Below are 14,494 nucleotides of genomic sequence, written 5' to 3' on the forward strand. Positions count from 1 at the left end.
CTCCTCTTCATAATTAAGTTTATTATTTATTTAGTCAGTTCCCCTTAATTGCGTTGATCTCCATCCAAAATATAATGTAGCTGGTTTCGATTATTCGTCGCTGGCAATTAGTTCGGAAGTTAGTTCACAGAGGGCAGCAGTTACCGATTCCACATTCTCAGCATGCGATTAATATGGCGATCCTTATTTATTTGCTTCGTTTTCTGTTAATGTTCCCTAAAAGAGTGAAAAATAAACTGAACTATAATTTCCATCTTGCCTACGACTCCATGTTAGATAACGATGTAAATAAATCATTCATCAGATACATCAAATTCATTTGTGCAGGGGATTGCAAATATGCTTACACTTCCCTGTTCCCAAAAGGGCTTTGGAGGCTCGTCTAGAGATTCATATACGAATATTGAATTTACTAACGCAATCTTCGCATTCCGATATTCAGAAAAAATGTGTGAATATGATTATGCTTAAATTATAGATCAGTCAAAATTCCAACAGACTGACGAGAGCTGAAATATTCTGAGTCTTTTCATATTTCACTGTAAATCTAGATGTGGATTATTTATTATTTCGAAGAATGCTTAAGTGAATCTCTGGAAACCAGCCTTAAGAGTCATCTATTGGGCCAACTCACAAGATCAATGAAACCCTCAGCATGATAATCATCATTAGATAATCTAATATGCCTGTTAAATCTAAGCGAAATAGTTCATAACTAACTGGTTCTGAAATAGTCCAGTAATGGACAACATATTCAATAGATATCAGTGGTAACAACTATAAAGATAATAGTGCGGCTTAGCATGTTTCGGTGCAAAATGTGCCAACTGCTTTGTAATGCTGAAAGAAGAGAAAAGAAACAGTACAGAGAGAGCTTCAACACTGAACTAAAGATGCCCATATCAACGAATAACGGATTTCAGACTCTGAGAGAATTGGGTTGGCAGCTTCGTAAACCTATCGGATTTGAGGGAAACAGATGCAGGCATTTTTCGTGAATGGTAATAGAGGCAGTTAGAGCAGCAAAGATAATACCGTGGGAGGAAGATACCCTCCCATCAACGGAAGCATGATTGTGCACAAAGCAATAGACCCAAAATGCAAAGTACGAGGGGTAGTCAATAAATTCTAAAATCACAATATAAAGGATACAGGTACAAAATTTTATGTTTTTTTTTTTTTTCAATATGTTTATCGTATTTAATCTATAAAAAGTTTAATCCTTCAAGAAATGCTTCATATTGGTCATCAAAATTAAACAGTGGCTGAAATACTTTTTATGTACTACTTAGAGACAGATCTGGCTGCACGGAAGGGGGTTTAACTTTTTAAACACATATTCTTGAAAAGCATTTCGTTTTGTCTTCCAGAAAATTTAGGCGAACGTTTTTCCATTGATGGCTGGGTTCGAAACTTTTTCTGGGTTGGAGATCCCTTGTGCTTCCCGTGCATCTAATTTGGATTCAGGATCAAAACAATGTAGCCAAGTTTCATAACTAGTCACCAAAAGGGATAAAAATCTATCTGGATTAGAAAGAATTAATTTTAACTTGTGTTTTGGTGACTCCATCCTCCAACATTTGTCATGAATCGAAATGTTTCTGGGAGCCCATCTTGCACAAACTTCAAATGTTCCTAAACGCTCATGTATTGTGTTAAAATTACTCCATGAAAAATGTTACAGTAATTATTTTTTTCAAGTTCAGACACTTTACTTCTTCTGTTTTCTAAAATATTTCTCAAATTTATTCAATGACAATTGTTTCAGAATTGCCTGCTTCATATAACCGACTAGACCTTAGATCATCCTGAACTTCCTCCCGACCTCTTTTGAACTCTACCTACCATCCGTCCTCCAACGATAGCATAATTGGGTGATACCTCTCCAAAAACTCCAGTCATTTTTTCATGGATTTCTTTAGCATTTCTTCTCTCTTTATTCAACAATTTTATTACTGAACGATGTTTGATTTGCTGGAATTCTTCTTCAACTTACCAAAAAAAACAATAAAACTAATTTTAGAAATTGCATAAGATACTGACATACAATTTTTTGTTACTTTATAAGGTATTAAGTTAACAAAATAGCCAATTCTAAATTTTATTAATATACATTTTATATATTCCGTTCCCAAAAATGTTTGCCATCACTCGTATCCTTAAATTTCTACTCTTTTGGTGGAGTAGCGCATGATCTGCGTTTTAGGGACTTTAAGTTTACCCTACAAAGAAGAGAAATACATTTTTAAATCGTTAAAATGTAACTCTTCAGTGATTGCTAATTCGAAAGAATTCAGGATTTAAATGGCCCAGTGCGATGTCTCACCTGTATGAATTTCAAATATACAAGTAAGGTAACTCTTAAACACCCTTCTTTCACAAATATTTCTCGAAAATTATAATTTCGTTTAGCATCAACAAGTATTTTCTGCCTTCTTTGGAATCACGTTTAATTTTTCTTAATTTTCAAAGTTTTTTTATTAAAATAGCACGAATTTGTATACCAATTAATTTTTAATAAACTATTTTCTATTATGTTTTAAAAAAAACAAACTGAAATAATATTTTAAAAATGTTTAAAAAGTTCTAGAATGAAAATATTCCAAAAAGGTGTAGAATATTCCTAAATGTGGTTAAAACATTTAGATGATTCTAGAATATTCTAGAAGTGTGAGTACTATTACAATGTTAAAGACGGTAGATAATTCTAAGTGTTTTGCAATAATATAAATTGAGGAGTAAGAGATAACTAATAATTTGTAACATAAAATCGAACATCCCTCCTTCAGAAAGAGTGTTTGGTGTAAGATGTGTTTCTTGAAAAACATGGAAAGATATAAGGAATTGGGTGCTGAAAAAAGAAGTGCTATCAAAATTTGTTCCAGCAATCACCCACCCTTCTGGCTAGAGGCAAACATCCGTACATCTATTCTGCAACTGTCCTTCCTCACTTTAAATTTTTGCTTCCTCATTTGTGTAGTCTAAGCAAGAAGAAGAAGAATTCCATCAGTATTGAGCTTGTTCAAACAACTCAAAGCCTTAAACACCTCAATCAGATCACGTCGCGAGTGCTTATTCTCAAGACGCAACAATTTCCAGAACTAAAGCCTACCCTGCAAGAACACTCTTGGTGACCCACCAATCTCGTTGCCCTTCTCTGCACTCGTTCCATCAGCTCTACATCCTTCCTAATATGAGGCCTCCAGACCTGTATATAGTACTCAAGATGTGGCCTGACCTTTACCTTATACAAGGGGATAATCTCCCCCTTATCCCTGCTAGTAAAATTCCTGTATATCATTGACAAAACCTCATGAGCTGTCCTGGTAGCTTGTCTGCATTGCTCAGAGAACTTCGCATCTGACAGCACAATTACCCTCAGGTCTTTTTAATTTTTAACTATCCTGAGCGTAGTACCAAACAATTTGTAAGTTACTCTGCGGTTACTGCTACCCATATATAGTGCTTTGCGTTTATCATTTTAAATTGGCGTATTAAGAGTGAGGATAAAAATTTCTAGCTGCACTTGATTCCCATCCCTAAGTGCAAATATTCTCTTTACAGCCCTAACCCTTTGCGATTTCAGTTCCCAACGGACCTCCTCCTCAGACACTTTAAGTGAAAAAGTCTTTAAATTCCGTGTTCTCTGGTCGATTTGCTCGTTTTGTTGGAAGAAATACCCGAGTTTCCGGGGTGTGGGGGGGGGGCTATCTACCTTGCTATCTACGCTTGAGATCAGCTAACTCAGGCAAGGAGTGAAAAAAAACCCACTAATGTTCCTTGCGTCATCGATGGGATTCGAACCCGGGCTTTTTCCACCCGGTGTGAGGAGGACGGTGACGATATCACTGTGCTACGCGCGCAGACAGATACTTTAAGTAAATCCCATTCAGAGATCACGCCTCTAGATGAATTTAGTGTCTTATGGGATGTTACCATAATTGGCATATCCCCAATACAGTTGATGCGGAGGAGCTATTCGGAGTGTTTATCTCACTTTGTTTCTAAGCGGATATCTCCAGAAGGCAGCCGTTTTACAGTTTTAGGAGATCCTGCCAACCCTTCCAAACAGTCCTGGATAAAGAACGGTGACATTTTCCCTATAAGTTTTCCTCCGGTAGAATGGACTATCAGGTATCTAGGTGTTCGACCTGATGATATTGTTTCCATCCTGAGTCTCTATGCTGAAGTGATGGTGTGTTTCATTGTCATTGTTTCCTGGTAGGGATCAGGTTGGGAGCCCAGAAGAAAATAATTTAGGTTTCCTTAAGGCTGATATGCATTCATCGAAATAATTGATCAATACGCAAAACAACAATGCGCCCAACACCGAGCCATGCGGGACTCCACTAATAACATCAGTCCAGGAAGACCAATGTCCATTGATTACCACTCTCTATCTTCTCCCACTCAACCATTCCTTTATCCATAGCAGCAACTTGCCCTTAATACCACACTGTTCCAATTTGCAGAGCAGTCTTTAACTGCAAAAAAAAAAATCAAACGCTTTCCTGAAATCGAAGTATATGATACAAAATTATTTATTTATTTTTTTTTTTTTTTGCATCCAGTTCCTTTGTGACCGTATCGTAGTGTCTAATCAAATTAGTCATAAAAGATTTTCGCTTAACAAACCCATGCTGTTTCTGAAGTATAATTGCAGCCTTGTAAACACCCCGTGTCTACATCACTGTAAAACTTCGTCTTAATGAAGTAGGACTTCATAGTCGTGTAGCGATCTGAAAACACTAATTACAACAGAAAATTAGAAAGAAAAGGTTGGTTTGGGCTAAGAGCCATTAATATTGAACAGTTTAAGAATGGAGAATGGACGGATGAATCCAAATTTGAAACTTGTGGATCCAAGAGAAGAATTTATGAGAGACGATCAACTGAAGAAAGATTGGTGCCACATTATTTAGTGCCTCCAGTCAAGATGGCGGTGGTTCTATCATGACCTGGGGTTGCCTCTGTTTTTTTTCTGGAATGGATGACATCGTCAGAATTGAAGGAATTTTAAGAAAAGAAGGCTATAAAACATTCTTTAACACAATGCAATTCGTGTGGACTTCGACTTTGTGGAAGACATTTTATATTACAACAAAACAATGACCCCAAGCACATCTCTAAGCTGTGCAAGGACTTTCTAGCAAGTAAACAACAGGATGCGATATTGCAAATTATGGTGTGGCCAACCCAATCACCTTACTTAAACCCAATACAGCTTTTATGGGATCATGTAGACTGTAAAGTGAGTGAAATCTGCCCATCTTCATAAAATGCACGGGAAACGCTGCATATCGCTAGGAATAATGTTAGTGAAGATACTATGCAATATTATATGCAAATATATTGCATATTCACATTTTAGTGAATAGGGAAAATGGAAACGTGGTGTGATCAAATAATGATCAGTGTTTTTATAAAATTTTATCATTATTTGATCACATCACGTCTTTATCGCATATGTCTTATGTCTTCCAAGATTTCTTATGTCTTATGTCTTCTTTAATTTCCTGATCGATCGCATTCGAACATCCATATTCTGTATATTGTAGCTGAGCCGGTGGATGTTATGCTTGTTGTCGGTCGCTAGTTAGTGAAATTAATGGGCAATGTGGCAGATGCGCAGTAATGAAATGATCTCGGTTCGCGAATAAAAGTCGTTGTTTTTGCTCTTTTTTGTTATCAGTTTACTAAATACATAAATTATGAATTACTACTGCTTGCTTGTATTAATTACAGCACAAACATCAAATACGCGTTATATTTCATGTTTTATTGAAATCTAGGTAAAAATAATTAATTGCATTAGAAGGCGGTTGGCAGTAAATAGATCGATATTTTAATACGTTAAATTACTGAGGCTGAAATACGTTTTGAATTTACTCGTTGTTGATTACAAACGTGGAATGTTGAGATAATATTACGTTTCAGTGAAGTGAAAACAATTGCTTTTGCATATTGTTACTTAACGAGATAATTAGCCATTTACCTTTCACATCTCTTAATCACAGAAAAGAAAAAATCAGTTAATTTAAGAAATAAAAATCTAACCTGCCTGAAATGTAACGCACTGAGTACATTAACTTTTCTTTTCGGCGAATTATCTAAAAGGACAAAGAGGTGGTCGTAAACTTAATGTCAGTAAATCTTACGCTCCTTTTCAATTCTCTCCTTGTTTTCCTTATATACATAATTTTCTAATTCCCATGTACTCTTTTAAATAACTCTCTTCTTCTTCTTCTTCTTCTTGGTTCAATGTGTTCTTCGAAGTGATCTCCTACTCTATTGATGTGTTTCAGCGTACACTCGATGTTAACTTTTTCTCCCCCATCTTCCTTCGAGTGCGTAATAATAGAAAATTGTCTCCTTTCGCTCGAAACTGTCATTGCGGACCAACCCAAGTACTTTTCACGAGGTTTTATTCTCAATAGTTTGACAACGCAGTCTACATTCGCAACGAAAGTATGGTAAGTTGCCTCGAGGTCTTCTCGCTATACAGCGTCTTTCGGGGATGGGGCTTTCTGCTCAGCAAATGGCCTCGGCTTACGTTAACTAGTGGACGCTGTCCTTATCAACAAAGCGGATACTTCCAACTCCCAGTGTCACTTAACCGACGCTTTGAGTATTTTCATTCCCTCATTTCGCTTTAGCCAATACGGCCACATTACCAGCTGCGGACTTCTCTTTCAGCCAGATATCAAATGGCCTTTGGCAGTAGCGCGCAGTACCTGGTTTCTCCCCCTCCCCCAATCCCTCAACTCGAGCATGCGAATGTTCTTGACCTTGCGCTTAAAATAGAAGCTTTGATTCTACCTTGGTTTTGTCCCACATCATAAAGATGTATTAAATCTCACCTTTCGGTTGGGCTACTTCTGTTTCTCGGTCTCAGTGCCCTTTTCTCCCCCTCTCTGAACTAATGAATAAATAATAAGAAAACCCGGTTAATACGCATTTTCCAAAAGTATAAGTAACGTCTACCGTATGCATGCAGTTTTAAGTCCTTCGATTCATTACCAAATTCCTGCGGATCACCAACGATGATTGGAATAGCTGACGGGAAATCAAGAGCATGGCCCATATATCCGTAACCTTCTGCGTTCCTGATTTGCACGCTGAATGATCTTTCAGAACCCCCTTCTGATAATCGTCGAAACCTATCTCAGTACTCGCTTCTTGAGAGGCAAACCGAAGATTGAACACCCGTAAACATTCTCTTCCACCGAGTAAAATGAAATCGATTAAGCCACGTTTCCCTGCTCAATAGACCGGCGTAACAGATAAATCAAACGTAATGAGTCACGTGAATTGAAGGTTGGGACAACAGGGCGCACTTTAACAAAGAAAAACGTGTTTAGACACGCCTTATCCTAACCTCCACTCTGCTTGAGGCAGTCTTTTGCCTATTGTCAGATGATAACGAAGAAGTGTTTTCGCATCTTCTCGTATTCCAAAATGTCAGAGTGCATTGAAAATGCGTGCGTTAAAATCGGAAAAACTTCAGGCAAAACATTTTATCTTCTTAAAATATTATATGGGACAGCCCGAAGATTTCGAAATCCGCTTTCCAGAAGCACTTTCGAGAGGGGCAAATAGTTGGGCTGCCTCAAAAGGGTGCTGTTTCGAATAAACTTAAGTCCCCACCCCTTAAGTACGTTTATTGCCACTATGTCGTAGCAATCCGGATACTTTTCGAACACACCTCGTAAAAGACGTAACTGGAAACAATTCACTCTGGAAAAAAAAAAAAAATATATATATATATATATCCTTGAATTATCATTTAATGTCTATGGGAGAAAGATTTTATAAAACGCCACAGCAAAGGTAGAGAAAACTTTAGCACTTGAATTGAATACGAATTAAAACATCCATCGTTTCACATTCCCTCATTTTTTTTATAACATTTGTAGCCACATAAAGGACTCGAAGTTTAAAGGTCGCAGAGAGAAAAAAAGAGAGAGAAAGTACAATACATTCGATTCTCGCCCCAAACTAACTGTGGGCAAAAATCGGAGATGTTATTGCATATTCGGTGTTTACATATTTCTCTCTTTTTTGATAAAATTTAGGGAAATTTTCTATCAGTTCCTATCACAGTTTGATTAACTGCTTATGTATTTTTGTCAAGTTCGAGAAAGAGTCTTCCACTTAGTCTTAAACAGTAATCTCGTGGAGCTTCGCATCGTCGCTTTAATTAACTCATTAGTGACACTTTAATGAAATCCCCGAACTTTCCATTTTAGTAAGGTTGCGAAATGGCGTTTGCCGTATTCGATTGCTTACACTTTACATAAGCTTTAAGCTTTACGTAAAGACAACCTTTTAAATGGAATTGTTTCTCAGTGTGTATGTATATATACGTACAGGAGGTGTGGCAATAAAGTTCCTGAACTGGTGGACACAAAGTGAAGGAGCTCAAAAATGGTTATATTTTTGATTCGAATTAATCGCTACCTGATTTAATGCACTTCTTACACCGTTCTAAAAGTTCCTGAAAAGTGTCAGCGAGGTGATTCAAAAAGATGATGCCCAGTTTGACGGTTACGTCTTTCATTATGTCCTCAACGTCCTGAAATCGCTTTCCTTTGAGGGCAGCTTTCACCTTTTGAAATAGGAAGATGTCTACTGGCGCAATTCGGTAAAATATGGTGGATGGTTGATTTATACAATGCCATATTTCATCAAGGCTTCCGTAGCCGAGTGGTCAGGAGCGGGAGTGCAGTGGCACACGCTCTTTGAATAGACCGGGGTTCAAGCCCCTGAATACGGTCGATCTGCCAACCCGCATTGGACCAGCGTCGTAGATTATGGTCCATTTTTCCTCAGCATGAATTGTTGAGGAGGCTTCCATCCTGCAGTGGGTTGACAATGGCTGCAATTTACTTTTTTACATATTTCATCATAAATCTCTTTCATCACAAGTGCGGAATTGGTCGGAGTATTGTCGAGCAACAAAAACCAACTGCCTTTCTCTTTCAGCTCCACCCGGGAAATGAACTTCAATGGTCTTTGAAGCACCTGTACGCAGAACGCCCACCCACCCGTACTGCACTACCTCGGGTGGGTGCAGGACTTGCGCATTTCGGCACGAACATAGATAGTAGACCCGAGCCCGGCTCCTAATGCGTGGGGGACGGGCACCAGGCGGCGACTACCCTTGTAACTGGCCTGCCACTAACACCACACACACACAGTAACACTTTTTTGGCCAGTTTCGTAGAGGTTCTGGGCCATCACAGATGAGCTAAATGGAGATGGGCTTTTGCCTAGAAGCCACCTTCTTGTGTGGGGGAGGAAATCATGTTTTTATTAGATTTCTTTTTTTTTTTTAATCACAAAAAACAGCAAAAACCTTACATTTGTGAAAAACAGTTTGAAATATAATAATAACATATAAATATAAAAGTAATACAAATAAACTTCAGCAAAGTTAAAATATAAAAAATTAATACAAAAAACATGAATGGACTAAAACAACAGTTTGTGATATTCATTTTTAACAGTAGTTTTATTGATAAAAATATCAATTTTATTCTGTTGAAAACTTCAAATTTAAGGTGATTTGTCCTAAATTTGAAGATGTGAAATAATTTTTGTTCCCTCAAAGGCCTAAGTGGACAATCGAAGTTAATACACGAGAGTAGCAATGGAGCGTCTATTTTGCTTTGAACAATCGAATGTAGAAGGAAGCAGTCAAACATATTCCTTCTAACACTTAACATGGGAAGATTAAAAATTTTACGCCAATCTTTATATTTATACATAAAATAGTCTACATCTGATTTATAAACTAAAACTCTGATGAGAGATTTTTGAACCCTTTCGAGCGTATTAATATTATTTATACCAAAGGGGTCCACACTTATGTTGCGTACTCCACAATTGGACGAACATATGATGTATCAGCGAGCTTTGGGACATCAGGGCCAACAAAGTCAAAACAAGCCCTTTTGATTAAGCCAGTAATTTAGAGGCTCTGGCAGTTACTTTATTAATATGAGTTGTGTAAGATCCATTACTAGTTCTTAAAATTCCTAAATCTTTTATTTCATGAGTTCTTTTAATATGCAAAGATTCTAAAGTGTAATTTTAACAGATGACAAATTGTTTATGAGGATCTGAAATGGTAATGACATGACATTTATCAATATCGACATTAGTCCATGACTTTTAATCCATTAGTATGTATTAACTGAATACCTTTTTGCAGCTCCTCACAATCCAAAGACTGATTAATTCTTTGTACAATTTCATGTCATCAGCGTAGGTAAGAATACTGAATTTGGCTTTCTGTAGATAAGCAGATATATTATTAAGAAAAATACTAAAAAGTAAAGGGCCAAGAAAGGAACCCTGTGGAACACCCCTCTGAATATTAATGAGCTCCGAGTGAACGTTATTATAACAAATAATAGTCACAGGCTTGAACTCCGGTCTACTCACAGGAACGCGTGCTATGCACTCTCGCTCCTAAATACTCGGCTACGTCAGGTCTAAATAAGTTTGTGATCGTCGACCTTGCTTCAATAAAACCATGATGAGAGAGATGTAATTAATTGTGGAAGAAGACAAGTAGTTGTCTGTAAACAATATGTTCCACAATTTTAGTCATTAGGCTAAAGTTAAATTTTGGTCAGTAGGGTTTAAAAAATCAAATGTAATTTGATTTTTGAACCCCCACTGAGGTCTGAAACCCAACCCCACAAACGCAAATCTGACTTCAATTCACAGAAAATTCTTGATTCTAGGATGTGTAAAGCGGGTGTTAGCATAACATTAAAGACACACATTTGTTTACAATCTTTAATGAACATTATATACAACGTTTACATAAAACAACAAATAATTACATACAAGCATACCAATTTCCATATATTTGAACCATACTGCAGTACACTACACTATCTCTCTCTCATCAACTATTCTCAATTTACAAATTATTAACATCAGTTGTATCTCACTTAATATGAATCCTCGATGATTACTCAATCATTCTCTTCCATTACCAATTTTTATCACTTACATCAGTAAACTCATTTCAACTCTTATTACTCTTTTTGTATATTTGTTTTTAGCACATGGATGGTATTGCAACTGTATTCCTCTTACCTCAATAACGTTCACTATAAATCACTCATTCTACCTTAGTTACTCTCTAGTTACCATCTTAGTCATCCCTCTTTACTCATGAGGTTTCTCTATTAATAAAATTTTCTAACTTCTTCATTGATACTAGTATTCCTCGGAATTAATTTATTTCTCCCACACTTTTCCTCTTCTATATTGATGATCTTTTTCCACTCGCTGAAAATACTAGCCGTAATTTTTTGACTACATCATACTACATTCCGTCTTCCAATACGAGAAACCTTGCCTTTAATTTCTCAAAATGTCCATGACCAATTCTATAAATTCCGATATCCAGGTAATTTTTCAATGTCTTCAAGCTTTTTTAAATCTCAGTCCTGTCTAATTTCTCCCCTAAACATCTACTCTTTCTATGCTGACCTTCTGTAACACTTACATGTCTAGAGATCATCACACGTATACCTTGAATTCTAATCTCTCTTTTGGTACAAGCATATCAGAAATATTGCTTCTTCTGCATCCAAAAATCTAGGTTTTCATTTTCGCTTTCGGAATTACTTTCTTCCAAACAACTACATTACTCTGTAAAAACCTCAAATCCTCCCTAATTTGAAATATTGTTCCTATATTTGGGGTGGTGTCCCAAAACCTCACTCAAGCTTCTAGACTCCACTCAAATTAAGGTAATCAGGTTTTACCCGTCTATTACAGAAGTCTCCACGGTCTATTCCATTCCTTTTATAGGTATTCCATGGACACCGTTCTTCTGAAATGGCATCTGTAATTTCCCCACTATCTTCAAAACCAGTCCGAACACGTGCCGCAAACAGTTAACATCCATTCACTATCTAACTACAAACTCACGGAACCAACTATTCCTCTTCCTCATACTTTTCCCCTTCTTCTTCTGAGCTCTCGTTCCACAACATGTCTTTCAAGAAAAGTTTAATCAATAGAAATTCAAATCTAATGTCAACAAGTATCTTGTCTTGTCAGCCGTACACTGTCATAAGTACTGCATGTTGTATATAACCGTTCTTGTTTGGAGTTTTCATAATAAGCAAAAAAAAAAATGATAATAAAGTAGAAAACGAAATCGTGTTTTTATACAGAGTTTATTATTAACCACCGAAATGCATTTGAAATACAGCACACGCGTTATTCATATATATATTCACCATATTGACGATGATTCACCAGTATTAGCATATTGATGTACTGCGTTGTGCATCTATCTAACGTCCCTTTGAAAAACTAGATGGCGCCACTTCCTCAATTCATTCAGTGGAGGTAGATGTTTATGTATCCGCATAGTACCCAAATACCGATAGAGTTAATACAATTGAAAAACATCCATCCGCCTCCTCTATTCTACTTGAATTGAGCCTCTCTATCTCTCTATGGCAAGTTGCCATTCCACAATTTTTTTCACTCATCCGCAGAGTTGTAGAATAGTTGATCCCTTTATTCAGTTGGTAACTCAAACGATTCAGGATTGATACTCAACCTCTCTGGGAACTAACAAAACATACGCTGCAAATTTTGCGTCGATCTGACTATTCCTTATGGAATAATTCTTATCACCTGAACCATGCTTCCATTTATACAGCCTACATAGACAAAATTCGAAATTTTATTCAAAAAAAAAAAAAAAAAAGTGCCAGGCTCTTACTTAGCCCAATTAAAATGAACTCTGAGTTAACTCAACGGACCTTTCTGTAGGAGCGAAACATAAAATATCACGAAAGCTCCTCAACTGGGAGTTTAATTATTACATGCTGACAGACAGACGGACGGACAGATATGATGAATTTGTTTAGTGTTATACGTGAACGTACTTGAATCCGTTTATGCTCCGGCACGACTTCTGTTCGGTTCATAACTAGTTATTTGATAAGAATATTATTCTTAACCATATTTAGCGAACCACCATCAACTGAAACGCGTGTGCTACTGAGCTCTCAGCTGACTAATTGGCTACGTGAGGTATATTAATTGTAAGGGTAATATGTGATATTACCCTTACAGTTTTACCTTTTAAAATCTTGGCTAGCTAAAACCAGCTGTAAGGGTTTATAATCGTTAATCTGCCTGAAACAATTTAAGGGTACGTGCCAATACTTTATTATTTATTACTATTTGCTGCCTTTCAGAATTGCTGGGTTAAAAAAAAAATTGCCGTGGTACAAAATAAAGGTATTCAGATTGACACACATATAATTGGCATCAATATTCAATGGGTACCGCTATTAGTAGAGAGATGTTATTAGTGGAGGTCCACCCCCATGGTTGAGTGCTGGGACCATTGTTGTTTTCTATATTTATTACGGATATTGATGAAGGCATATGAGGCTTAAGTGTACAAAAATTTGCAAAGTAACCGAGTGGTCAGGAGCGGTAGTGCAGTAGCACATGCTCTTTGAATGGACCATGATTCAAGCGCGCGTGACTGCTAAATACGGTCAGCGATTTCACTCATGATTATCGTAAGCTCCTCTGACCTGGTGATCGTGCTAGAGTATAAACAAAAATTCATAACAAGGTTGACAAAGTGGTTAATGACAGTAATCAATATAAGTTACTGCAACCAGATGTAGAAAAATTAAGCAGATGGGCTGAGAAATCGCAGTTGAACATGCAGGGTAAGAAGTAACTCTAGAATAGCATAAAACATGTAGTATCATATGCGGGGGAGGATGAAAAGGACCTGGGGGTAACTGCAGTCAGATATGAAAATCGCTGAGCATTACAGATAGGCTCTCAGGAAAGCTAACAGGTTTTGTCAGTGATAAACAGGAACTTTGCTGGTAGGGATAGAAAAGTGGGAATCCCATTCTACAAGGTGCAGCTACAATGACAAGAGAACTATTTTAAAAATCATTTATTATTTTTGATACAACAATTTCAATGTTTATCCCCTTCAAAGTACTCTCCAGCCGCGCCTATCTAGTGCTCCACTCGCGATTTCCAGGATCCAAAACAGCAGCTGAAGTCCTCTAAAGATACTTCAACAAACTGCTGCCTTGTATTCTTCTGAAGGTCTGTTATGTCCTCAAATCGTTTTACTTTGAGGTGGATTTTCATTTTTGAGAAAAGAAAAAAGTTGCACAGCGCCATATTTAATGGATAAAGCGGGTGCTCCATGTGATCTTATTTTTCGTTGAAATCTTTCTCACTGCGACAAAGGAATGACACGATGCATTGTCAAGATGAAAAACCATTTGTCCGGCCATAAATTGGGCCTTGTCTTTCGAATTTTTTCACGAAGTCTTCCTAAAATCTGAATGTAGAGTGTCTGATTTAGCAGGGAAATTTCCTGATAAACAATTTTCACGACAATCATGAATTGGATCTTGGATCGAGACATCCTTGCGTTCTTTAAACGGAAGAAGAGGGAGTT

This window comes from Mastigoproctus giganteus, chromosome 9 (genome assembly GCF_048544385.1).
Source record: "Mastigoproctus giganteus isolate SK-2022 chromosome 9, ASM4854438v1, whole genome shotgun sequence".
NCBI classification, from domain to species: domain Eukaryota; kingdom Metazoa; phylum Arthropoda; class Arachnida; order Uropygi; family Thelyphonidae; genus Mastigoproctus; species Mastigoproctus giganteus.